Source organism: Triturus cristatus, chromosome 7 (assembly GCF_964204655.1).
Source record: "Triturus cristatus chromosome 7, aTriCri1.1, whole genome shotgun sequence".
In the NCBI taxonomy this organism is placed as follows: domain Eukaryota; kingdom Metazoa; phylum Chordata; class Amphibia; order Caudata; family Salamandridae; genus Triturus; species Triturus cristatus.
Genome location: NC_140590.1, coordinates 22,287,920 through 22,314,600, shown reverse-complemented (window position 1 = coordinate 22,314,600; position 26,681 = coordinate 22,287,920).

The following is a 26,681-nucleotide window of genomic DNA, read 5'->3' as shown; positions in this document are numbered from 1 at the left end:
ATGAGGCAAACATCTTTACCTTTTATGGACATTTTCGATACAGAACCAATATGTGGGCGGAGTAACCAATTTCCTGAGCCCGCGAGAACATGGTCAAGCGAGGATTAACTGATAACAGATGTGGTCAAGTCTGGGCATGCGCCAGACGGACAAAGGAGCTATTTATAGACTGTTACTAGGCAGATTACAAGAGCAACTGACGAGAAGGTAGGACTCTTCTCGTGTACAGCACGTGGAAACATGACAATACAAAATGGAGTCCGGACATCAGACAACATAAGAAGAGAAACCCGTTCCGAGTAGAGGGGAGTTCATGTCTTCAGTGAATGCTTAATCAGATCACTGTTTCAATTTTCAACAGACGACCCTTTCAGCATTTACTGAAGACATCCGGTTTATTAAAATAATCATCGTATATGTCAATTTTCATCATTTCTTCTATTTCTTTAGTCAAATGTTTCTGGTAAGTGACATTGGCAATAGCTTTCTTATCAGGAATACAGAGTGACACACATAGGGAACAGAGTAAAGGACCACATTGGATACAAATGCAACAGGAAAACAAAATTGCTACGATAATACAGAGACCAGTTAAAACCTTCCATCCCCATGTGGTGATCAATGCCCAAAACCATCAAGAAAAGGTCCAAGTGCCATTTTCTGTATGGATTTCAGATGCAATTTTATGTAACTTGTTAATAGCATTATAGACCGATGGCGTGTGGTCAACAACTACTTCCGATAATTTTACATGCTCCACCTCGGTCAGCTAACATAACATCTAACACCATACGATTCTGCAATGCAACAATTCTAGTAATTTGTAATTCTTCTGTAAGATTCCCAAGAGCAGCAGCGGTTTGATTTGTCACAGCCTCTACAACTCTTGTTAACCTTCGGACTTTCCTACTATTTAGGGCAGCTCCAACAAAGAACAATCCTAAATTAAAATCGATATACTGCTGCAGACTAGTATCGGTCTGGTCGACATCATCAATAGATAGAGTACGTTTATACCTATTTACAGTCACATTATTCAACAACTTCAAATCTTTATGATAGGATGCAGGTGCCAAAAATACAGGAAGTAATAAGAATGCTACATAACATACCCCAGACCAACCGGCTGGCAAACGATAATAACCCTTATTCCCACATACGAAGTATGTATTATGGGATGCTAAGAAGGTACTATTATTCAACCCATCAATGTTCAGGATGGTGACACAATCACTAACACCAACAGGAATATAGCCCACACTCTGGACGCACAGGTCCGCTTGAGCTTGTGCCACTTGGATCACAAATCGGTCCTTCCCCACAGTGTCTCTAGTGTTCGTGAAAATATAGGGAATCGATTCATTGTCTGGTCGATACTCTTCCCATTCCCAAATTGTCCCATTCGCTTGTGGATAACCATCCTTATCTTGATGACATTCCCTATTAAGTCTGAAGAGTAACCGTCCCACTGTAGGTTTCCGTGTGGCAAAAAGCAAAGTGTACCATGCTCTACAAGAGCCATTATGAGAAAAAGGAAGAGGTATGAACGGAGTTCCTCCTTTCTTCTGGTGAGCTGGCATCATGCCACATATCCAACAGTTCGTAGCATTCGTGGCAACATGGGTATGATGCAACATCTGGATGAAAGTGTTATTCAAGTAAGACTGGCGATGCTTCAACTCTTGATACGGAAGGGTATAAAAATAGTGCTCCTCAGGCACTGGAGTAGTCAAAACAAGCAACTCTCGAGCAGGAGTCACATCCTCCACAAACCCTGTGGTTATCCCAACAATAGCTACTGTAAGAATAAAACCTGTTGCACAAAGGATTTTCTTTTTCTCCATTTTAGAATGAAAAATCAATATCTTCCTGAAACTAAAAGGTTGTCAGAACTCTTCCCCTTAGGCAGCGGTTGATTTCTTCACCAGCGGGCCAAGACGGGTGTCGCTACACTAATGCAGGGCTGATCCCCCCCCCTTGCCACATCGGCTCTCCGTTTCACTAACCTAAGGGCCGTTCTGACAACCTGTCCTGATACTGAAGAATTCACTTCCTTGGTCTGAGATGATATCGTCTTCCTTCCAGGAATCACGTGGTCCGGAAAGAGCTCCTCAGTGTCGTTCGGTTCCACAGCACGGCCTTTCTCTGCCGTCAGAATTTCTCGATGGTCGGTCAATACAGCAGGCTCCACCAATCCGGGCGGCACTTTGCGACAGTGCAGGGAATGGATCCAATTCTTCCGGTTAAAAACCCGCACAGCCGTCCTCGTTGCAAGTAGGACTTGCTCAGGACCAACCCATCTCGGCTCCAAGCTGTTCGTCCTTTCAAAAATCTTCAGCATAACATAGTCTCCAGGTCGGAGACTATGTCCTTTGTGGAAATATGGATTTTTGTGATCAGTTATGTCCCCTATCTTAGACCCCAACGGTTCCATGTATATGTTATAAGTACATGTATGTTCCCTCCAGTTCCAGTTATGAAGACGCAAACACATGTGCGTCCACCGTCAACATGTCCTCTTTCAGATCCGCCATGAATGGGCTGGATATTCCATTCCTAAGTATGAAAGGCCACCGACTTTATATGGCTCAGTTACTCCATTTTGCAGTTCAGGCGAGTAGGCCCTGAATGCTACCATCAAGCCTTTCCCTGCTTTCTACCTCTGACAGCTCCAGTCTTAGCTCGCATCTGTATCCATGAACTTTGTCCTACTCCCTGCGCGGCTAACGGTGCCTGACTCGGCCTGTCTGCCTGCCAAAAACTGTATTTCACCTTCAACATTATCTGCTCCGCTCCTCATCCAATGCATTCCTGTCTGGTAGTTTAAGTAAACATTCTTCCAGCTACCGAGCTAAGGGCCCGGCTTTTCTGTCTTCATGCAAGTAATTCATAGCCCTGTTACTATGGAAGATTTCTGCCCCTCGCATCTTATGTAGACACTTAGACGCTTGTACACGCACTCACAGTCAGTATAGAATAGATTTTGCTCGAAAGACCTTTCTTTTTGGATAACGTAGTTCTTTAAACATAGGATGTTAGATATGATTTGGGATTAGGTTGACTTGACCCCCCAGACTTTTGTCTCCACATGTAGAGCTAAATGTCAAGTCCCCTTCACCCCCTAGTTGCACGTCAATCACACGTCATGCTGCTGCGCGCGCATCCCTGCCAAGTATTTCTGCTGACATTGCGAAATTCTTTCATGGATCCACCCATTTGTGACATCATACCTAATGACGTTTTCCAGTTACGCCTAGTTACGCCTATTTTAGTTACGCATGTATGTCTTTATCTCTGTTATCAACTGTTACGCCTCCTGCATCTGTTTCACTGTAATGCCTCTTCTATAAAAATGATTACTTGTCAATAATGTATTGCCCTTCACTTCCTGAACCTCCGTGGTGATGGAATATGAAGCCCACAATTCGAATTGTATAAGGAATAAAGCCCTTTCCTAACCTCTAATACCACGGATTCTGCCTCTTATTTTACTGAGTTATCTTTACTAGTTTTCCGCATCAAATTATGTACCGGTAATTAAATTATTTACCACATAATTGGCGCCCGAACAGGGACACTTTCTCATCTCACGCGCCGGAGGTGCGTTGCAGGCCCGGTCCCCTGCCACAGCTGGACGGACAACAACGCGTACCCGCAGGATTTCCTGTATCTCCCTCCGGTCAAGCGGGGGCGACTGAGGCTGCGATCAACACCCAGACGAGGCGGTGAGAAGTGCGAAGTATCCCGACCAGAGCCTAGCTGAGAGAGCAAGATCCGAGGTATACAGAGGCCCACCAGGTTCCGAAGTCCCGAAGTTCCGAAGTTCCGAGTCGAGTCCAGTTCGGTCCAGTGCAGTCCAGTTCAGTTCCGAGGCCTTCCGTTCCGAGCTACCCGGTGAGTACCATTGCCGGGGAGGCGTTCTGACGTGCACATAGGTTGTGCCGGTCAAGACGGGTTTGGGTACACAAATCCGGTCTGCACTGTTTCAGCAGTGTATCTGTACTGTTTAGCAGTATATCTAGTATGTCCAGTATGCTAAGTGACTAGTTCCCTAATGGCCATCGTTATTGTTCGTTAACTGTTAAATGTTAAAATGTTAAATGTTAAATGTTTTAAATACGTCCTACATATTGTGGGGTGAATGACTGTTCATTATTGTTCATTATTTTGTTTAGTTGTATTAAACGTGTTTATGATTAGGTATCAAATCAGTCCTCAAACATGCCGCTCTTTTCAAAGTTAAGACAGATCAAAACTAGAAAAGGGGTACTCGAAGAAGCTGTTCCCATTCCTCCTAGGGACACCCCAGGGTACTTCATGTATCATAAACATGGCCTAGACGCCGTATTATTTCTTGATTTATGGGTAGACTACACCAAGGAATTACCAGAAAATCAGAGATGGCCCGCAGCTGGGACCTGGGATGCAGATTGCATCATGAAAGTAGAAGAAGAAAGCAACGTTCTTTACTGTAATTGATCTCAAGAATGCCTTTTTCAGCGTCCCAATAGATCCGGAAAGCCAATACTTGTTCGGATTCAGTTTAAATGGACGAAGTTTTAAATTCACACGCGCACCTCAAGGATTTACAGAAAGCCCCAGCATCTATAGCCAAGCACTGAAACGAGAACTTGACAGTATCCACATGCCAGTTAACACTGCCCTGCTTCAGTATGTCGATGATCTGCTGATCACCGCTCGAAGCGAACCTGAATGTGAGAAAGCATCACTGACGGTTTTACAGTTTCTGGCCGAAAAGGGGCACAAGGTGTCCCCTTCTAAGCTGCAATTCTGTGTCCAGCGAGTTGTTTACCTTGGGCACTCGCTGTCCAAGGAGGGAAGACAGCTTACACCAGATCGCATCCAGTTAATTGTTAACATGCCAATACCCAAGACACAAAAGGAGGTGCGGGCTTTTATAGGCCTCACTTCATATTGTAGGCTGTGGATCCCTCAATATGCATTTCTAGCAAAACCGCTCATTCAGTTAACAACACAGGAGGCGGCCACATCGACTGTCCTCCCTTGGACTCAGGAACATACACAAGCTTTTGAAAGCTTAAAGACAGCTTTATGTCAAGCACCTGTTTTAGCAACACCATGTTATAATAAACATTTTACACTCTTTGTTACAGAACGCGAAGGTACTGCCTTGTCAGTACTCACTCAGGAACAAGCAGGATCACACAAACCATGTGCCTATTTCTCTAGTACATTAGATCCCGTAGCTCAGGCTTTGCCTGCGTGCCTGAAATCAGTGGCAGCGACAGCTTTAGCAATCAGACAAAGCGATGCCATAGTGTTAGGACATCCATTGACAGTACAAGTACCACATTCAGTAGAGGTTCTTGTGAACCGAACGCAAACACAACACTTGACTATAGCAAGACTTACCGGTTATGAATTGACATTGTTTCAGCCACACATAGAAATCAGACGCTGTAATACATTGAATCCTACCACACTTTTGCCAGTAAACGGAACAGACCCACTAGCACATGATTGTATTGAAGTTATTACTATCACGACGAAACCCAGACAAGACTTGACAGATGTCCCATTGTCAGATCCAGACCTGACGTTGTATGTAGACGGTTCATGTATGAGAACAAGTACAGGAGAGTTAGTGGCCGCGTATGCAGTCACAACAGACACTGAAGTCATCGATACAAATTGTATAAACACCTTGTCAGCTCAAGCAGCAGAGCTCACCGCTCTGACACAAGCCTGTATTCAAGCCACAAATAAAAAAGTCAACATATACACAGATTCACGTTATGCATTCGGAGTGGTACATGACTTCGGCGTGCTGTGGCGAGAGAGAGGTTATTTAACTTCTCACGGTGCCCACATTCAGCACGGACCCCTCATTCATGCCCTATTAGACGCAATTCATCTACCCACTGCAATATCGATTATGAAATGCAAAGCTCATACGAAAGTTACTGATATCATTTCTCAAGGCAATGATTTAGCTGACAGAACAGCTAAACAGACTGCTCAAACTCACACATCTGACATGACAAAGACAATAGTTCCGACACCAACACATTGCATGACGGTTAAGGATCCCGCTCTTGACGTAGTTGACATACAGACACATGCTACACCAGATGAAATAAAGAAATGGACTGAATTAGGAGGGATCCAAACGGACCAAGGATGGATGACGAAGGAAAAATCTGTATGGTTTCTTCCTGACTCTATGGTTCAAGTTATCATTAATACAATACATAGTCCAGCGCACCTAGGAGAAAAAGCTATGCTAGACAGCATTCAACACATTTGGTTCAACAAACATTTACGAGCAGCTGCTAAACAAAAAGTCCGTACCTGTATGATATGTTGTCAGTTTAACCCAGGTAAAAGCATTCCCGTAGAACAGGGTGGATTTCAGCCTCCTGATCACCCTTTTGAAGTCCTCCAGATGGATTATATCCAGATGGAACGATGTCGAGGATTCAAATATGTGCTCGTAGTTGTCTGTGCTCTTTCCCGTTGGACCGAAGCCTACCCGGTTTCAGATTACACTGCCCCGACTACTGCCAAACAGTTAGTTCGAGAATTCTTCCCACGGTACGGTTTACCACGTGTTGTCTACTCAGATAATGGCCAGCCGTTCTCATCCGAATTGATGAAACACGTTTCACTTTTGTTAGGCTATCAATGGAAATTTCACTGTGTCCGACACCCCGAGGCAGCAGGTCTCGTGGAACGACATAATCAAACTCTGAAAATTAGATTGTCAAAAATATGTAGAGAGAAAGGTGTCGATTGGGTAGTAGCCTTACCAGTTGCACTCTTTTACATGAGAATGGTAGCGCACTCTCGAACAGGGCTATCCCCTTATGAGGTGATCTTTGGCAGACCACCAAATATGTGGGGGACGCCTATACCCCGTAAAATAACTGATGTTGACTGTAATATGCTGACAGATTACCTGGCTTCCTTGATGTCTGCACTACAATCTTGTCGTTCACAGGTAGCTGCAGCCTTTCCCGATAACACCGAGGTGAAACCCCATGACGTAGTTCCCGGGGACCTGGTGTTAGTACGAAATTTTGACCGGAAGACTCAGCTGGATCCTAGGTGGAAATCGCCTCAACTTGTACTGCTCACCACGAGGACAGCCGTGAAGATCGAGGGTCGAAAAGGATGGTTACATTCAAGTCATATCAAGAAATTTCATGGACTACCGTCTGATGTAAACGTTACACCTTGCGCGTCTTCACCGATTGACTCAAAGCTCCCTTTGGTTGAACAAAGCGATAAGGAACTATACAAACTGAAATTACGGTCTAACAAGTCAGACAATTTGATTGTTTAAGTCCTCTCCAAGGTGAATCGGTTGAATTTGTCTCTGACATGTATCCCCTAGACCTGAATAGAGAAAGAAACCGAAAGATGCAGTTGAAAAAGCATGCGTACTGTAAATCACTGCGTAGTCATTGCACAGTGACGTTATTAATTTTGTTTTTCTTAAGTCTTCTAATCATCGCGACAAGTATACTGTTGCACATATATTATCCTATTTCTAAACATGCTTACAATGTTACTGCTGAACATTCCTTTAGTGAATTACCCCCGCATGAGTTGTCCTATAGATTTGCGCTGCGCAATAACACTTTTATTAGTATGTTACATCATTCCCATCAGACTAGCAATGCTACCAATTGTTGGATATGTGGCCGACTCCCTCCCTATCAGAACTATAAGGGAATTCTGCCTCTCTTTCCATATCCGTTCACACACAATGGCTCCTGTGGAGCATGGTTTAGTTTAATTAATTCCTTAGATTCAAACTCAGTAGTTTATCAAGACAATTGGGTATGGGGAAACCTGAACCTAGTTTTACTCAAAGTCTGCTACCCTGACAAGGAGGGACTTCCCAAAAGAACAGGAACTGATCTAGAAAATGAAGTATATGGATTAGGTAATTTTACGCTTAATCTCATGATCCTGAATGTTGAATCCGAAGCTGCACCAAGCTTGCCCGCTATGTCAGTATTTCCAGTTAAAGGTGAATTATGCGTAAGAAAGAATGGTTCAATACATATGGGCCATAGTAAATGCACCACTGTGATAGAATTTAATGATCAAGGCAAGTCTACATTTAGAGCTTCTCGCCATTCCTACTTCGTATGTGGTCAGACTGCATATATACGTCTGCCTCTAGATTGGGATGGTACCTGTTACATCGCATTTCTTTTGCCACCTGTTTTTCTAGCCCCTCCTGATTATCACAGAAATACTCATTAATACACAATAGAGAACGGAGAGATCTCCCAATTGTCGACTACACTGAGACGGCATGGGAAAAATATACAGATTTTAATAAAGGTCTCTTTCCCTATATAGGTACAGTTACCAATAGTAAGCTGATACGTAGATTAACTAGAACCCTTGAAGCAGTAGTAAATGAAACTATTTCCGCCTTAGGCAACTTGACAGAGGAGCAGTCTGCGATGAGGATTGTTGTTCTTCAAAATCGTCTTGTCCTTGACGTCATCCTGGCCGATAGGGGCGGAGCTTGTAGGGTCATCGGATCAAGTTGCTGCGTATTCATTCCAGAAAATTCGCCATCTGTATATAAAGCTATAACCCGCCTTCATAAGATTGTAAACCAGATACACCAGAATCCAGGCACCTGGACTTGGTCCGGTTGGTTTTGGAGTGTATTGTCAGCCTGGGGATGGAGGGTCCTATCCTTCCTAGGTATTGGCTTTCTCATACTATTCAGTTGTTGCCTATGCCTGCAATGTGGACCAGCGATTTGTGGTCTGTGTGCCACATCGTGTATTCCACATCAAGATTTTCGCTCAAGATCCCGAAAGAAGAAAGAATAACAAATGATGCTATATGAACAGATCGATGGATTAATGAAGATTGATATCTCCTAAGGGCCAGTAGGGGACAAGGAGGGAATGTGGAAATATGGATTTTTGTGATCAGTTATGTCCCCTATCTTAGACCCCAACGGTTCCATGTATATGTTATAAGTACATGTATGTTCCCTCCAGTTCCAGTTATGAAGATGCAAACACATGTGCGTCCACCGTCAACATGTCCTCTTTCAGATCCGCCATGAATGGGCTGGATATTCCATTCCTAAGTATGAAAGGCCACCGACTTTATATGGCTCAGTTACTCCATTTTGCAGTTCAGGCGAGTAGGCCCTGAATGCTACCATCAAGCCTTTCCCTGCTTTCTACCTCTGACAGCTCCAGTCTGAGCTCGCATCTGTATCCATGAACTTTGTCCTACTCCCTGCGCGGCTAACGGTGCCTGACTCGGCCTGTCTGCCTGCCAAAAACTGTATTTCACCTTCAACATTATCTGCTCCGCTCCTCATCCAATGCATTCCTGTCTGGTAGTTTAAGTAAACATCCTTCCAGCTACCGAGCTAAGGGCCCGGCTTTTCTGTCTTCATGCAAGTAATTCATAGCCCTGTTACTATGGAAGATTTCTGCCCCTCGCATCTTATGTAGACACTTAGACGCTTGTACACGCACTCACAGTCAGTATAGAATAGATTTTGCTCGAAAGACCTTTCCTTTTGGATAACGTAGTTCTTTAAACATAGGATGTTAGATATGATTTGGGATTAGGTTGACTTGACCCCCCAGACTTTTGTCTCCACATGTAGAGCTAAATGTCAAGTCCCCTTCACCCCCTAGTTGCACGTCAATCACACGTCATGCTGCTGCGCGCGCATCCCTGCCAAGTATTTCTGCTGACATTGCGAAATTCTTTCATGGATCCACCCATTTGTGACATCATACCTAATGACGTTTTCCAGTTACGCCTAGTTACGCCTATTTTAGTTACGCATGTATGTCTTTATGTCTGTTATCAACTGTTACGCCTCCTGCATCTGTTTCACTGTAATGCCTCTTCTATAAAAATGATTACCTGTCAATAATGTATTGCCCTTCACTTCCTGAACCTCCGTGGTGATGGAATATGAAGCCCACAATTCGAATTGTATAAGGAATAAAGCCCTTTCCTAACCTCTAATACCACGGATTCTGCCTCTTATTTTGCTGAGTTATCTTTACTAGTTTTCCGCATCAAATGAAGTACCGGTAATTAAATTATTTACCACACCTTCGCCTGTGGACCGATCAGGGAGCGCCTCTCGGACCTGTTGATGAATAGAAACCAAGTTATCCGTTAACTGTGCCAGACAATCATTCATCATTACACAAGGTACATCATACACAGCCTTCGGCCTTGGTGGACCCCAAATATTCATTGGGCATCCAAAAACGATCTCATAAGGCGTGAGACCGGTTCGAGAATGTGGTATCGATCTAATTGACAATAATTCCAGCGGTAAAGCATCTGGCCAAGTCAAAGAAGTCGAAGCTTGGATCTTAGCCATCTTGAGCTTCAGCGTACCATTATACTTCTCAACCAGTCCTGCAGACTGAGGGTGAAACACTGCATGAAACTTCTGGGTAATGCCTAGACCCTTCAGTAGAAAAGGGGGTGGTGATGGACGGAGCATCAGAACCAATCAAACACTCACACCCAGTCAACAGATCTGGGTTTGATCCATCACCGTTCTTTAGCCCACTCTGCCACCCCAGTTCAGACCCTTCAGGACATACTTTATAACATCCGCTATAAAGTGAGGTCCGTTATCACTCCACAGCAGTCTACAAACGCCATATCGAGGGAAGCACTCCTTCAATAGCATCTTGGCTGTAGTCATTGCAGTATTATCTTTCGTAGGGTATGCCTCTACCCATTTACTGAAGGCACAAACCACTACTAGAACATACTTCAAATTGTTACAGCGCTCAAGCTGGATGTAATCCATCTGCAAAACCTCAAAGGGTGCAGTAGGTGTCACAAATCCTCCTGCTGGAGTTCGAGTACCCTTTCCTGGGTTATACCTCCGACAAATCATACAGGTCTGCACTACCCTCTTTGCCGTGCTAGCAATCTCTGGATGCTCCCAGACTTGAGTAAGCAATTTTACAATTGCGGAAGCTCCAACATGTGCTAGCCCATGTGCCATCTGAACCATAGGTTGTACAAAAGCTGTGGGTAACTTCCATCTATCCATCTGCTTATTTCTCCAACAACCCTCATCATCCAATTCTCCATCATTGGACCATTGCTCCCGTTCTTTGTCAGAAGCGGTCCTCTGTATTTCCAGCACTTCTCTCTTTGCATCGTGCCATCTTTCTACCTGCGACTTCACTACGTACATGGCAGTAGCACCAGGCTGCATTGCCGTCTCCCGTGCCACCCGGTCTGCCAAAGCATTCCCTTCTCCAACTTTATCAACCACTTTCTTATGGGCACTACATTTAATTATAGCAATCTTCTTCGGATATGTCAATGCAGTCAAAAGGTTGTGAACTAACTCTCCATGCATTATCTGTACTCCATGCGACGTTAGAAACCCTCTCTCCTTCCAAAGCAGGCCGAAATCGTGCGCTACTTCGAAGGCATAGCGACTATCTGTATAAACATTCACGCACAATCCTGTACTGAGCTCACATGCCCGTGTTAATGCTATAAGTTCCGCTGCTTGAGCTGATTTCTGTGGTATGTGTGCTGTCTCCACTATTGTTTGCAGTGTGGTAATTGCATACGCTGCTGAAGTCGTACCATCTGGTAGCTTCAGGCATGATCCGTCCACCCACAATTCTCCATCTACATCTGGAAAGGGCGTATCTTGGAGATCAATACGACCCTTTGTCTGTTCCTCAGTCACAAGAATACAATCATGTGCTTTTCGTGCTTCAGACTGAGTTTCCGGGAACGGCAACAATGTAGCCGGATTTAACGTTACACACCTCTTTAACGTAATATGAGGAGCCAAAAGCGTCAACTCATATCCCGTTAAACGGGCACTGGTCAAATGCTGCGTTTTCGTCTGATTAAGCAGGGCATCAACAGCATGGGGGACTAATACCAACAGTTTGTGAGATAACACAATTCCTTCGCTTTGGCGTATTGACACAGCTGTCGCCGCAACCGAGCGAAAACAACCAGGCAATGCTCGGGCAACAGGATCAAGTACAGCCGAAAAATATGCACAAGGGCGCTGCTTGTCGCCGTGCATCTGCACTAAAACTGATAGTGCACATCCATCTTTCTCATGCACATACAGCGAAAAGGGTTTTGTATAATCAGGGGTCCCTAACACTGGTGCTGAACAAAGGGCCTGTCGAAATTGCTGGAAGGCAATGTCACACTCATTTGACCAGGGAAGCGGAATAGGTGTGTCTTTTGTCAAAAGGGCTAATAATGGCTTGGCTATGTGTGAAAACCCTAATATCCATTGCCTACAAAAAGAAACAAGACCCAAAAATGCACGCACGTCCTTCTGTGTGGAAGGCACTGGCGTGTCCAAAATTGCTTGAATACGATCTGGTGTGAGTGCACGCCCCTCCTTAGACAAAAGGTGACCCAAATAAGTCACCTTTGGTCTACAGAATTGCAATTTCTTCTTCGATACTTTGTGATTGTGAAATGCCAAAAAGGAAAGCAAGGATAACGTACTCTTCTCACACAGCTCAGGAGTGTCAGCCGTCAACAAGATGTCATCGACATATTGTATAAGGGCGACACCCTCGGGCAAAACAAAGGAGTCCAATTGCCTTTTTAATGCTTGACTGTAAATGCTAGGGCTTTCTGTGTAGCCCTGAGGGACTCTACAAAATCGATAAGACCTATTATTCAGAGTGAAACCAAAAAGGTATCGACTATCAGGATGAATAGGGATCGAAAAGAAGGCATTTTTCAAATCAATAACCGAAAACGTGGTCGCCGTTGGCGGGACCAAAGTGAGCAACGTCGTGATATCAGAAACCACTGGATACTGCGGTATCACGATCTTGTTCACCTCCCTCAAATCAATGATAAACCGATAAACTTTGGCATCCGTATCTTTCTTCAAGATGGGTAAAATCGGACTGTTACAGACGTTGTATGGAACTTCCTCCACTACTCCCACCTTAATCAAATCCTGTACAATCTGTATGAGGGCCTCCTCCCCTCCTGGGAAATACGATACTGAGGGAGGCGTGGTAACACCGCCCCCTCCTGGACACTAATATGGACAGGCGGAATCACCATCTGTCCCACATCGGTATCCGAAATGGCCCACAAAGTACGAGGGAGAGAAGCTAACACAGTATCCTCTGTTACCGCACACATCCGTTCTGTCAAAGGGGGATTATCGTTTAATATCACACGTACTCCAGCGGGGGAGCAGCGGATCGTAGCTCTGAAATGCTTGAGCATATCCAGACCCATAATGTTGTCAGGCGTGTTCGGGGCAAGCAAAAACGGACAGGGTGCAGAAAAGGGATCAACCTGGAATGCAAGGGGTCGAGAAAGAGGGCTTCGAGAGAGTGTACCATCAAACCCTACCAATGTAACCATTAAGCCAGATGGGGGAGCCCTCGGAACCAATTGTTTAGACAGCGCACTACGAGTCGCTCCTGTATCTACTAGGAACCGATCAGTAGAACCCAAAACCTTCGCTGAGACATAAGGACCCTTCTGATCAACCGGCACTTCAACTGATTCTAACCCCCATCCAACACATTCCTATGCATGCTGCGAATCATGGTACCCAGAGTGGTCCGTCCCTGACACTTGATACTGGTGCTGTCGATCAAAGACATTAGGTCTATCTCGCTGCTGCACGGTAGGTTCAAAACGAGCACGATCATTAGAATTCCCTCTGAGATTCGGGAAACCCCCTCTACCTCTCGGTGCACCTTGATTATGCCCCTGACGAGATGCATACAACGCCGGACAATCTCTGGCCCAATGACCCGATTGTTTACAATACGCACATTGATTCCTATTTAAATCTAAGCGACCCGAAGGGGGACCATAGAATCCTCCCCTACCTCTATTGACACCCCGACGGGGCGGACCATACACTTGCGCTAACATCACCTTCGTTTTTAAATCTTTCGATTTCTTCTCCTCCTGCCCCTTCGCTTCTTGTTCCTGACGCTCATAATACTGAGCTATAGTCAGGAGGGATGTCGGAGACGCGGTGGACCAAGAACTTTCACTCGCTTTTAAACGAGCTGCTATTTCCGGTAATAAATTCGCCACATATTTATCGGCAAAAAGGTGTCGACCCGTATCATCCGTAAGTGACTGACCACTAAAATCATGAAATGTCTCCTCAAAGCGCGTAAAGAAATCTGCAACTGATTCATCAGCTTTCTGTTTACACGAGGCTAACATGTTCCAGTCAATCTTTTTAGGGGGAATAATTGTTTTCAACTTGGTCAAAATAGCAGCGGGGAGATCTAAAATAATCTGAGGCGGTTTCTGCGCGGGCTTCCTCTCCTTATCCTCATCCTCAATCTCAGACCATCGAGCCTTAAAAGCGGCTTGATCATCCACCTTCCGTACAGATCGCCACATATCCGGTGGTAAAATAAGCCCAAAGAACAGATCTATATCTGCTAAGGTCATAGTACAAGAATTCAAGGCCCCTTCGACTTCTTCGTAAAAGGCCGCTGGATTCTTGCGGGGATCAGGCAATGCATTCTTTAATGCCATAACATCAGCCCTATGCCAGGGAGTATAAACCCAATTGTACACAAAATATCCCTTAGCATCGGCAGAAGAAATATCCGCACTAGTTCCCGCTCCTTTAGGAGGAACATACAAAGGTGCCGCCTCTCGCATGGGTTTAGCATGCACTAGTTCGCCCTTATCTGACTGGGAGGAAGACAGCTGCTGGTCGTCCGCCTGCAAGGTCAAGCTCTCCTCCTCCTTGTTCCGGCGCGCTTTGTCCCGCAGTCGAAGCATCTCATCCCGTAGCGCAAACAGACGTCGGACCGCATCAGGCACCTGAGAGGGAGAGAAAGTACCATTACGTAGTGCTCTAGAATCCGACACTATCTCCTGCGGCTCAAAAGCATCAGAATATTTGCGAAAGGCAGCAACCACTTCATCAGAGAAAACGGCAGCAAAATACAATTTCTCCCTATCCTGCCATCCTTCCAGAACCGGTAATAACTCTGCAGAAGACAGCTTATTTGAAACTGCACGATAAGAAATTTTCCGAAGCTCACTCGAGCGCTCAAGAGATAACATGGATCGCGTGTCTATCCTATCTTTACCCGATCCGGAATCCTGAACTGTCGGAGCAGACGCACCTACATAAGGTGGCGGGGAACGATCTAATAGGAAAAAATCATCATCAAGATTAGTAAGGACAGGATAAAGAGGCTGCCGAACAGCATATTGACCCGACACTTGCAGCCTACGCTCTTTCTCTTGTCTCTCCGTCTGTTCTCTTTCCTCCCGACGCTTCGCTTCCTGCGCTCGCACATGATCATTCTTCCGTTGCTCTTTATCAAACAGCACTTTCTCACGTTTTTCTCGCTCACGCACTTCCTTCACCCATAATCGCACACACTCGAACATATCTTGACGAGCACGCCGTTTACACATACACTGTTCCACATACTCAATCTTACGCATATCAAACGATCCATACAAAGGCCATCGTAACTCAGGATCCTTTTTGGTGTATTTCCTCCATACTGTGCTGTACATTATAGAGGAAAGACCATGCTTCACATACATATCCCTATTAGGAGTCCCCTCTGGGGGGGCTGGAGCAGATTCCTCGAGGTTTAACCGGTTTCCAAAGCAGCAGCACCACTTACGGAGTGCGCTAAAAGCAGGCATGCTCAGAAATAATGCAAAATATGCAGTATTATCAAAAAAATGGCACTTAAAACTTTGCGCCGTTCAAATTTACACAACTCCGGAGAAATATCTCCACATTACCTGCCTATATGTGTTGCAACGCATATATTCTCACAGCAATCAATACAAGATATGACCGGTCATCACAAATCAAACTCAAATAGCCAACCCAGGCTTCAAAAACTCAGAGCAAGTACCGTACAACGGTTCTTACCAATCAAGAGTGTCCAGATTCCAACTGCCAAGCTCCAAAATTCGCCCAAACGGCTGTCACGGCAGAACCGACAGAAGAGGTCTCAGTCGAGGACCGGCGCCACCCAGATGGTCAGTTCGGAAGGGAAGGAAGAAAACCTCGGGATGCCAGGACTAAAGTGCCTCTGGCAGTGATCACATCCCCGGCCAAATTCCTCACCTTCGTCACGACCAGTCCTTCGAGCATCCGAGTCGCCGATGAGCCCCACGTGACGGGCGCCAATTGATGAATACAAGCCCCAGCTAGGCCCGCAGGACACAAGGGTTTGCTCTCCTGCAATGGAATCTACAAGGAAGTTGGCACGGAAACTGCAAAGTACAAAGACCAAGTTTATTAACCCTTAAGGGTGGTCCTACAATCCATACAACACCCTTCAGTATTGCATAGAGTAGCACAAAGAACTTGCGTACACGGTCCCCTTTTATACACAACAGAGGGGCTCATAAGTGGGTGGATACAACATGAGGCAAACATCTTTACCTTTTATGGACATTTTCGATACAGAACCAATATGTGGGCGGAGTAACCAATTTCCTGAGCCCGCGAGAACATGGTCAAGCGAGGATTAACTGATAACAGATGTGGTCAAGTCTGGGCATGCGCCAGACGGACAAAGGAGCTATTTATAGACTGTTACTAGGCAGATTACAAGAGCAACTGACGAGAAGGTAGGACTCTTCTCGTGTACAGCACATGGAAACATGACAATACAAAATGGAGTCCGGACATTAGACAACATAAGAAGAGAAACCCGTTCCGAGTAGAGGGGAGTTCATATCTTCAGTGAATGCTTAATCAGATCGCTGTTTCAATTTTCAACACACTGAAGACGATGAAGACCTGATTTACTTAGACCTAGAAGTAGAATGTTGCCGTAGTCAAGATGGGGTGTGACCAAGGCATGGACGAGAGTTTTTCTAGTGTTGATGGGGAGCAGATCGAGGACTTTGCGGAGAGTCTTTAATGTACTGAAGCATCTACCTGTAACTTTGCTAACCTGTGACCTAAAAGAGAGATCGGAGTCGATCATTACTCCGAGATTTCTGACAGATTTGGCGGGAATGGGAAGATTTCCTAGTTCCACAGGCCACCACATGTGCGTCCAGGCATTTAAAGATTTTCCGACAATTAAGAGTTCCGTTTTATCGCCATTAAGGCACAAACATTTGTTATTCATCCATGTTGCCACAGATGAAAGGCATTTGGAGAAATTAGTGGCATCTTCCGTGCGGTCGTGCGTAAGCTTGATCATTAGCTGTGTATCATCAGCGTAGGTGACAATCTCTACTCCAAAAGCTTCAACAATATGAGCTAAGGGTTCCATATAAAGATTGAACAGGGTTGGACTTAGACTGGAGCCTTGAGGAACCCCATGGGTCAGCTTGCGGGGGGAAGATTTAAAAGGAGGGCAGTGCATTTGGAAACTCCTGTTCTCTAGGAAAGATTTTATCCAGGCAAGGGCGGACCCCTTCACTCCCATATCAGAGAGGCGAGACAGCAGCGTGGTGTGCATCACGGTGTCAAAAGCTGCACTAAGGTCAAGTAAAACCAACGCTGCTGTCTGTCCTTCGTCCGCCCTCTGTCTGAGGCTTTCGGTGGAGAATAGGACAGCCGATTCCGTTGAATAGCCAGCTCTGAACTCCGATTGGGTGGGGTGGAGAAGGAATTCCTCCTCTAGATAGGTCATGAGTTGACCGTTGACCACTTTTTCCAAAATTTTCGAGCAGAAGGGAAGAAGGGAGATGGGACTAAGATTCTGAAGTTGGGAAATGTGAGTATTGGGTTTTTTTTTTCAGTGGGATGACCTGGGCTGTTTACCATGCATCGAGCACATGGTATTCTTGGAAGGAGAGGCTGGCAATGTGAGTGATCTGATCAATCATACTATCCAGAACTCCTTTACAGCGCTTGGGGGGACAAACGTCACAGGGGGAGCCCGATTGTATGCTGTAAGCAATGTTCAACAGTTCCTGTCTTCCGGGAACTTTGAAATGTGTCAGACCAGATATTGTGGTAGAATTGTCTGTAGATGTCACATGCTTACTAGAGATATCAGTGTGGGTTGTGAAAGTGGCGTGTATTTTATCAACTTTGCCCACAAAATGATCTGCAATAGCATCACATAACTCACTGGAGTAGGTGTCTTGCGCTTCGAGTCTGGTAGGGACCGTTAGCTCTTTGTAGATGGTGAAGAGTTCTTTGGTGGGATTATCGGCGAATTCTATTCTACTCTTGAAGTGGGCACCTTTCACTGTTCTTATAAGTTTAAGTTAAGTTAAAGCCAAGGGTACTGGCGTGTTGTAGGTACTGTGGTTTTGTAGTATATATCCGGAGGCAATGTCAGTAGCCACAAAATAACAGTCTGCCTCTGCCACCGGTAAACAGCCCAATGGTGGGAAAGTATAATTTTACACTTACTCAGGAAATTTCAATGCAAAGAGAGGCACTGCGAAATACTGAGACTGCATTGTGCAATTGGCTACGAGGGCCTTCATGGGGAACACCTGCAGGCACCATATAGAATCAGGTACCATGTACACTGGGTGGGCATTCCCCTGCAGCCAAGGGCCGGTATCTGGTAGCATCAGTTTAGACATATTCACCCGCGCGTTAACCAGGGCAGCAGGCGGGTGGTGGTAGTTGTCAGCTAACAAGTGTGCTGTGGCGCAGAAAGGTTTGGTAAACACTGCGTTAGTGCCAAATGGCGACAGGGTATTATCGACCTTTTGGCGTTCCAAAATTCAGGAAAGGGCAGGTATTTGCACATAACTTTCCCCTCTGGTTCAACAGACTTGTCTGCCCCCCCTGGGTTATCCTTCTGCGGGCTAGAACCAGACAACAGAAGGGGCATCTTTTGGGACTGGGATCCCTAACACATTGATAGTCAAGCGCTGGGGTAAATGTACCATGAAAGGCATGGTCACTACTTGGGTTGTCCCCAAGTTCTGGGGTCAAATTGGGTTGGAGCATTAAGTCTTCAGTTCTTGGGTAGCATCCAGCAACCCTTCAATACAAGTAAGGGCAGTTAGCGATGGATAAGTATCAGCGAGTGGGTAACATACACTGGCTAGTCAGTGACTTCCTGCCCCGGGGGCATGCGCACTTTACAAATACACAGAGCTGCATCCAGAAGGGTGCCAAGTGGCAAAAAAACAGTAAAGATGTTTAAGATGCGTGTCTCTGGCGTTACAGCTGGGTGGAGCCAGTCCCATTTACAGGTACGCCTGGGGGAAAATGGTGTGCTCCTTTAGGTTCCCATGACCTAGGTGGTGTGTGGCATCTCCCACATCAAATCTTAGGTACTGGATTACAGACAGTGCGCCCTTTATCGAATCAGGCAGATTCTCCTAGTGGGTATGCCTAGGGGGCTTCACCAGAGGGAGCTGAGCGGTCGAAATTCCCATAAGGAATAAGGGGTGCAGGGCAAGTGCTGGAGGGCAGCCGTGCTCATTGTTCATACGCCTAGTTATTGACATTCCTGTGCGCATTGATTTAGCAAGTAAAGGGACTGTGCCAGGGTTAAGCATAATCCTTCTCGCCCTAATTATCTGTTCCTTGACCAGAGTCTGTCTCTACCTGTTACCTGGACGGTCACTCCGATTCATAGGCCACAATAGGCAGGTGAACTTTCAAGGGAAAAGGGAAAGCGTTGCATGGACAGCCGAGAAAGGGAGCTCCTGATTTTGAACATTACACTTGGCTGTCTCTGTCAGTGCTGGAATTGGAAGAAACTTACCCTGGAAACACAAACAATTGGAGGTCAAGCAGTGCTTAATTTGAGTCGGTGTTTCCAGTGCTCAGCACTGGCACTTAATTGTCAATACCAGGGCTTGCACCAGTCTGCCACATGCTGGTACTGATAAACATGACTATTGGCTGCCGCCCAAGCCATTCTTATAGCTTTGGGGACCAAGAGTAGGCTGAATTGTCACACTGGTAAGAGTGTGATGATTAGTAATTGTGTTGGTACTGGCACTGGCAGGAGCAATGTGTGGTGCAAGCTGCAGACGCCTCCTGACGAGGGCCCTCCTCGTTCTTTCCTCCATCAGTGTGTGGTGCATTCTGCAGCAGACATAGAATGAGGACCGCACCTCTTCCCCCTCCACCAAGCTGCAGACGCCCCCTGACGCGGGCCCTCCTCGTATTTCCTTCATCAGTGTGTGGTGCATTCTGCAGCACACATAGAATGAGGACCGCACCTCTTCCCCCTCCACCAAGCTGGAGACGCCTCCTGACGAGGGCCCTCCTCGTTCTTTCCTCCATCAGTGTGTGGTGCATTCTGCAGCACACATAGAATGAGGAATGCACCTCTTCCCCCTCCACCAAGCTGCAGACGCCTCCTGACGAGGGCCCTCCTCGTATTTCCTCCATCAGTGTGTGGTGCATTCTGCAGCAGACATAGAATGAGGACCGCACCTCTTCCCCCTCCACCAAGCTTCAGACGCCCCCTGACGAGGGCCCTCCTCGTATTTCCTCCATCAGTGTGTGGTGCATTCTGCAGCAGACATAGAATGAGGAACGCACCTCTTCCCCCTCCACCAAGCTGCAGACGCCTCCTGACGAGGGCCCTCCTCGTATTTCCTCCATCAGTGTGTGGTGCATTCTGCAGCACACATAGAATGAGGACCGCACCTCTTCCCCCTCCACCAAGATGCAGACGCCCCCTGACGCGGGCCCTCCTCGTATTTCCTCCATCAGTGTGTGGTGCATTCTGCAGCACACATAGAATGAGGACCGCACCTCTTCCCCCTCCACCAAGCTGCAGACGCCCCCTGATGCGGGCCCTCCTCGTATTTCCTTCATCAGTGTGTGGTGCATTCTGCAGCACACATAGAATGAGGACCGCACCTCTTCCCCCTCCACCAAGCTGCAGACGCCCCCTGACGCGGGCCCTCCTCGTATTTCCTTCATCAGTGTGTGGTGCATTCTGCAGCAGACATAGAATGAGGACCGCACCTCTTCCCCCTCCACCAAGCTGCAGACGCCTCCTGACGAGGGCCCTCCTCGTATTTCCTCCATCAGTGTGTGGTGCATTCTGCAGCAGACATAGAATGAGGAACGCACCTCTTCCCCCTCCACCAAGCTGCAGACGCCTCCTGACGAGGGCCCTCCTCGTATTTCGTTCATCAGTGTGTGGTGCATTCTGCAGCAGACATAGAATGAGGACCGCACCTCTTCCCCCTCCACCAAGCTGCAGACGCCTCCTGACGAGGGCCCTCCTCGTTCTTTCCTCCATCAGTGTGTGGTGCATTCTGCAGCACACATAGAATGAGGACCGCACTTCTTCCCCCTCCACCAAGATGCAGACGCCCCCTGACGAGGGCCCTCCTCGTTCTTTCCTCCATCAGTGTGTGGTGCATTCTGCAGCACACATAGAATGAGGACCGCACCTCTTCCCCCTCCACCAAGATGCAGACGCCCCCTGACGCGGGCCCTCCTCGTATTTCCTTCATCAGTGTGTGGTGCATTCTGCAGCACACATAGAATGAGGAACGCACCTCTTCCCCCTCCACCAAGCTGCAGACGCCCCCTGACGCGGGCCCTCCTCGTATTTCCTTCATCAGTGTGTGGTGCATTCTGCAGCACACATAGAATGAGGACCGCACCTCTTCCCCCTCCACCAAGCTGCAGACGCCTCCTGACGAGGGCCCTCCTCGTATTTCCTCCATCAGTGTGTGGTGCATTCTGCAGCACACATAGAATGAGGAATGCACCTCTTCCCCCTCCACCAAGATGCAGACGCCTCCTGACGAGGGCCCTCCTCGTTCTTTCCTTCATCAGTGTGTGGTGCATTCTGCAGCACACATAGAATGAGGAACGCACCTCCTCCCCCTCCACCAAGCTGCAGACGCCCCCTGACGCGGTGAGGTTCCGTGTGAGACGGGACGGCACTTTTCGAGTGGTGACGAATATGGACGAGTGTGGTATCTATGAACCGCAAATGACGAGTACAGTGGGTGTGCGAAGTTTCGCTATGCAACCTTGTACGGTTCGTCTCATTTTTGTGTTCGTTCATTCGAACCCTCGGGTTCCATTTTAGATACAGCGTCCATTTTGTTTCTTGCCCTCAAGTAGCCAGCGAACGGGCTTTTTGTCCGCTTCGTGACCCTGGGATTTCCAAGATAGTACGAAGGACACGTGTTCCTTTGAGGTGACTTTACGATGAGGGGAATGACACGAGTAAGGCAGATGGCCCCCCTCGAGGCTCATCTTGCTGCTCCGGTCTATTGTTTCAGTCACGCATACATTAGACACGAGGTCTTTGATCCCTCTATCGAGTTTCCTTTATTACCCTAACACTCTTTTCTAACCTGTTGTGCATCCTTGCCCTTTCCTCGCATTCTGTTTTTTCGTCCTTCCTTAATGTGTTTATGGTTAAGAGGAAATGTGTTTATTGCGGAGGGGATATGTTTTTACAGTTGGGAACCGGCAAGGACTGTTGTAATTATGTTCCGGCCTCTTGAAATATGAATGCGACCCTTTTGAAGTTTACTGTGGGAACTGAGTTGAATCTTTGTTCACTATGTTGTGCTATGGCAAAATCGTGTATAAAAGGAGCGACCCACTTCTACGAATTTGAAGCAGTCTCCGAGAACCTACACGCTGTGTACTTCTTGTGACCTCTGTATCCCTGCAGTAAATAAACGCTGATCTCTGACGTCGCTGGAAGTGTCCCGTGTCTCTGTGTCTTGTACGCCAGAACAGGTAACCCACGAAGGTTTCAGGTGTTGTCCCCTGGCACCGCTGGGTCTAAGAAAACCCAGTCCTTCAGTTGGCGCCCAACGTGGGGCGACATCAACGGTACCGGTCCAAAGCCCGACGATCGTGAGGAACTTCGTGTGAAATCTCCGAGGGAAGGTGCACCCCGCTTCATCGATCCAGTTGTCGAAATAAGTGGCCCGACGTCCTTTCCGCGAAGATCCCCCGCCTCCTGACGGCTGCGACGGACCGATGCCCTGACTGTCGACCTGTTTGGCGCCTGGCGTAGTCCTTTGTACGGCGAGACGATAGACGGGCCTTCCTGGTGACGCCATTGCTCTCTCTCAGTTAAGTATTTGTGGGTCGCTCCCAGTGTTGCTTTGTTGTTTGCATGGTTCCATTGCAGTTGTTGGTTCTTAGTTGTTGGTTCTTAGTTGTTGGGTTTTATTTGACGATTGCAATTGCCAAAAACCGAGGGTCTTGCATTTTTGCGAGGATATCGTAATTCGATAGCCCTTGAAGTTTGTATACTTGGCTAGTGTGCACGATGCCTGGCCGTAGTACTTTGTTTGGGTTTCTCAAATGTTGCAGCATGGATTCCCGGCTGGAGGATTCCTGCCCGATACCTCCGGTTGGAACTCCGCTTTATGAGCTCTATAGTCGCCATGGCGTGGGTCCTATCGTATATAATGAATATTGGGTTCGCTATACTAAAAAGGATGGTGTCCTTAGTTGGCCACCTCATGGTAGTTTTGAGACTGCCATTTTAGATAACTTGGAGGCGAAATTGTTTAAAAAGAAAGCTAGGCCGGCCATGTTTGATTCCTTCCGGTTATGGCGGAAAGAGGCCAAGCAGAAAGAAATCAAACAGAACAAGAAAAATAAACGTGAAGGTATCATTACGGTGATACGTAATGCAGAACAGTATCAGTTAGAAAAGAATGAGAAGGAGCAAGAAGTTAGTGCTCGGCTTCACCATATGTCAGTGGACAAATGTTATCCGTCGCTACCTTCTGCGACCGATAAGACAGGAGAAGAATCGGTGGAAGATCCGCTTTTGTCTTATCTGATGAAATCGCCACCTCCTTATGCTCCTGATGTTATGGGTCTTGTTAATCCCCCTCTTCCTCAACCTGCTGTTCTGGCGGCTGCTGGTCAGCCCGCCGTTCCTCCTGTACTCCCGAATCCTCTTGGGCCACAGATCGTACATCCCTTTGTTCCGGCTTCTCTCCCTGGTGCACCTTTCCCAGTCCCTCCGCAACTTGCTGTTCCCGCTACTCCTGCTGCTGCGTCTACTTCTACTGTTCCTGCCCCTATGGCTGCTACACCTTCGTCTTCTTCCTCCTCTCCTTCTGTTCGTAGTCGTCTCTTGACTGCTGTTGCTTCTCTTTATTCTCCGTTCTTTGGGCCGATACTTGGCTCGACTCTTTCGGATGTTGCTCAAAGACGCAGTCAGCTTCCTGATGATAGGGAACGTGAGTCGTTGGTAAAGACGGCGCGCAGATGGATTCGCAACCCTGTTAGATACACCCCACGTGTAGTGTTCGAAACATTTTCTCAGTTCAATGCGCCCACGCAACGATTTGTGTTCGAAGAATTGTGTAAGTCATTGAAAGAGGAGTGGGACGATGATATGACTGATGATATACCACCTGAGGTTTCCGAGCTACAGCTCCGGTTTGCCACGGGTGTTATCGTAGGCGATAAAGTCCGAGAAGCTTTAGAACGCTTGTTATCCTTTCGATGTACAGTGCAACCACGTGCACTGTTTAAGGACGTGACTGCGGAATGGATGGCACAACCTGGTCAATATCCAATGCGAGAAGTTCCCCCAGTGTGGATGCCAGGTGATGCTGGTGCTAACCCTCCTGTCCAACCGCATTTCCAGAGAGTGTGGATACACCTCCCTTGGAAGCGATCGGAAGTTTTGCAAGTGAAACAATCCCTACCTGATCCTCGTAAGAACCCTGCGGGTTATTATAAGGAGCTGTCCCAATTGGTGGATGCTACAGTTATGAACCTAGCTGATATTGATATGCTGTTCGGTAATGTGGTGCCTCAGCCGGTTTGGGCGAAAATACGTCAGGAGAATCATGTAGCCGAGTTAGGCGGTGACTGGGCTGCCCTTACAGCGGCCGATGCCCGACAGGTTGGTGGGGCTAAACCTGAACAGGTTATTACGGCTTTGCCCCAAAGGATTATCACCCTCATGAAGACGCTTATGCCAGCGATGCGCGTCAATTGGGACAAACTGTCAGCGTGCAGGCAAAAGAAGGATGAAAGTGTGTCCGACTTCTTTACTAGGTTCGAAGAGGCGTTCCTTGATCATAGTGGTCAGGATATGGGTTCTGAGGGTGGTCAGCGGTTGTTCGTTGACAAATTTGTATCGAATTTGTTGCCCGACTTGAGCAACAAGTTGAAGAATTCTGAGAGTGCGTGGGCTGTTTCTACCACTGCCCAAATATTGGCTACGGCCCAATATTACGAGAATAGAGAAAAAGAGGAAAGTGAGCGTGCAGAAAAGAAAACTAAGGATCTCAAAACTAAGGTCTTGTTGCAGCAAGCTTATCCTCCGCGTTCGAATTTCAATGATACGCAGCAGTCAAACATATCGCAATCGCAGTTCTCTAGACCACAGCAGCGAAATGTTTCACCGGCGCCTCGCGCTGCGCTGGGATATAATCAGTGCGCATATTGTCGTGGGGAAGGCCATTTGAAGTTCGATTGTCCGGTTCTACGTGATAGGTCCAATGGTGTGTCGGCTCGAGGAGGACGTGGTGGCCCTCAACAGACTTCTCGCGGTAGAGGTCGCGGAGTTACTCAGAACCAGACCGAACGCTTTGCGACGTCTTCGGATTCGCAGAATTGTTTCGATCGGCGCGAATCATCGTCCGGTCGGTCTGCACAGTATCATGTGGACGATCATTATGTTGAGTGTGATGTTGATACGGATGGTATCTACTAGGACAGCCGTAGACAAAGGAAGGGAGAAGTATCAGTTCCGGTTGATCAGAGAGGGCCTTATGTTGCAGTAGCCACTTTGGGCGTTGTTGAGCCTTTTCTGTTGGACACTGGTGCAGCGAAAAGTTCCATCATGCATTCGAAACTCCCTGGCGCGCCTTTGTCTGGCTTAACGAATGTTTCCGTTGGATTTTCTGGCGCCCCCGTTAGCAATCCGGTCTCTAGCCCTTTGCCCCTTACAATTGGGACTCATGAGCTGGAAGCTCCTTTGATTTTGACTACTGGTTGTGGTGAGAATCTTTTGGGCTTAGATTTGTTGAAGAGGCTACATGCGACTTTGTACTGTTCTCCTACGGGTGTGGAGCTTACGTTGGGTAAAAGTGTGATTTCCCCTATGTATTTATCGATCGACAAGCTCCCCCCGGAATTGAAGTCTCTTCCAGATTCCTTGTGGGCAACAGGTCCCAATGATGTGGGCCTGTTGGACATACCACCTTATGTTGTCCAACTAAAAGTGGGTGCGCGTTTGCCACGTATACCTCAGTACCGTATCTCCCTTGATGGTGAAAGGGCCCTGTTAGCGATCATTTACGATCTGATCGGTAAAGATGTTATTGAGGAGACACGAGGTAATGTGTGCAATAGTCCCGTGTTGCCTATTTTGAAACGAACGGATCCCTCCAAGCCTCCCGTGTATCGTTTAGTTATCGATTTGCGAGAGGTAAATAAAGTTGTTGTTCCACAGTTTCCTGTGGTGCCAGACATTACAGCTTTACTGACTCTGATTCCAGCCACTGCATCATGGTTCTCGGTCATCGATCTGAAGAATGCGTTCTTTAGCATTCCGATTGCTGAGGAAAGCAGAGACTTGTTCGGTTTCTCATTAGGTGGGCGTAGCTTCAGATTCAAACGCGCTCCACAGGGCTACTGTGAGAGTCCATCGATCTACAGTCAAGCTCTTAAAAGTCAGCTCGATGCATTCGTGTTACCGGCTGGTGCAGCCTTGATTCAGTACGTTGATGATCTGTTAATTGCTGCTGATACTGAACAGCTT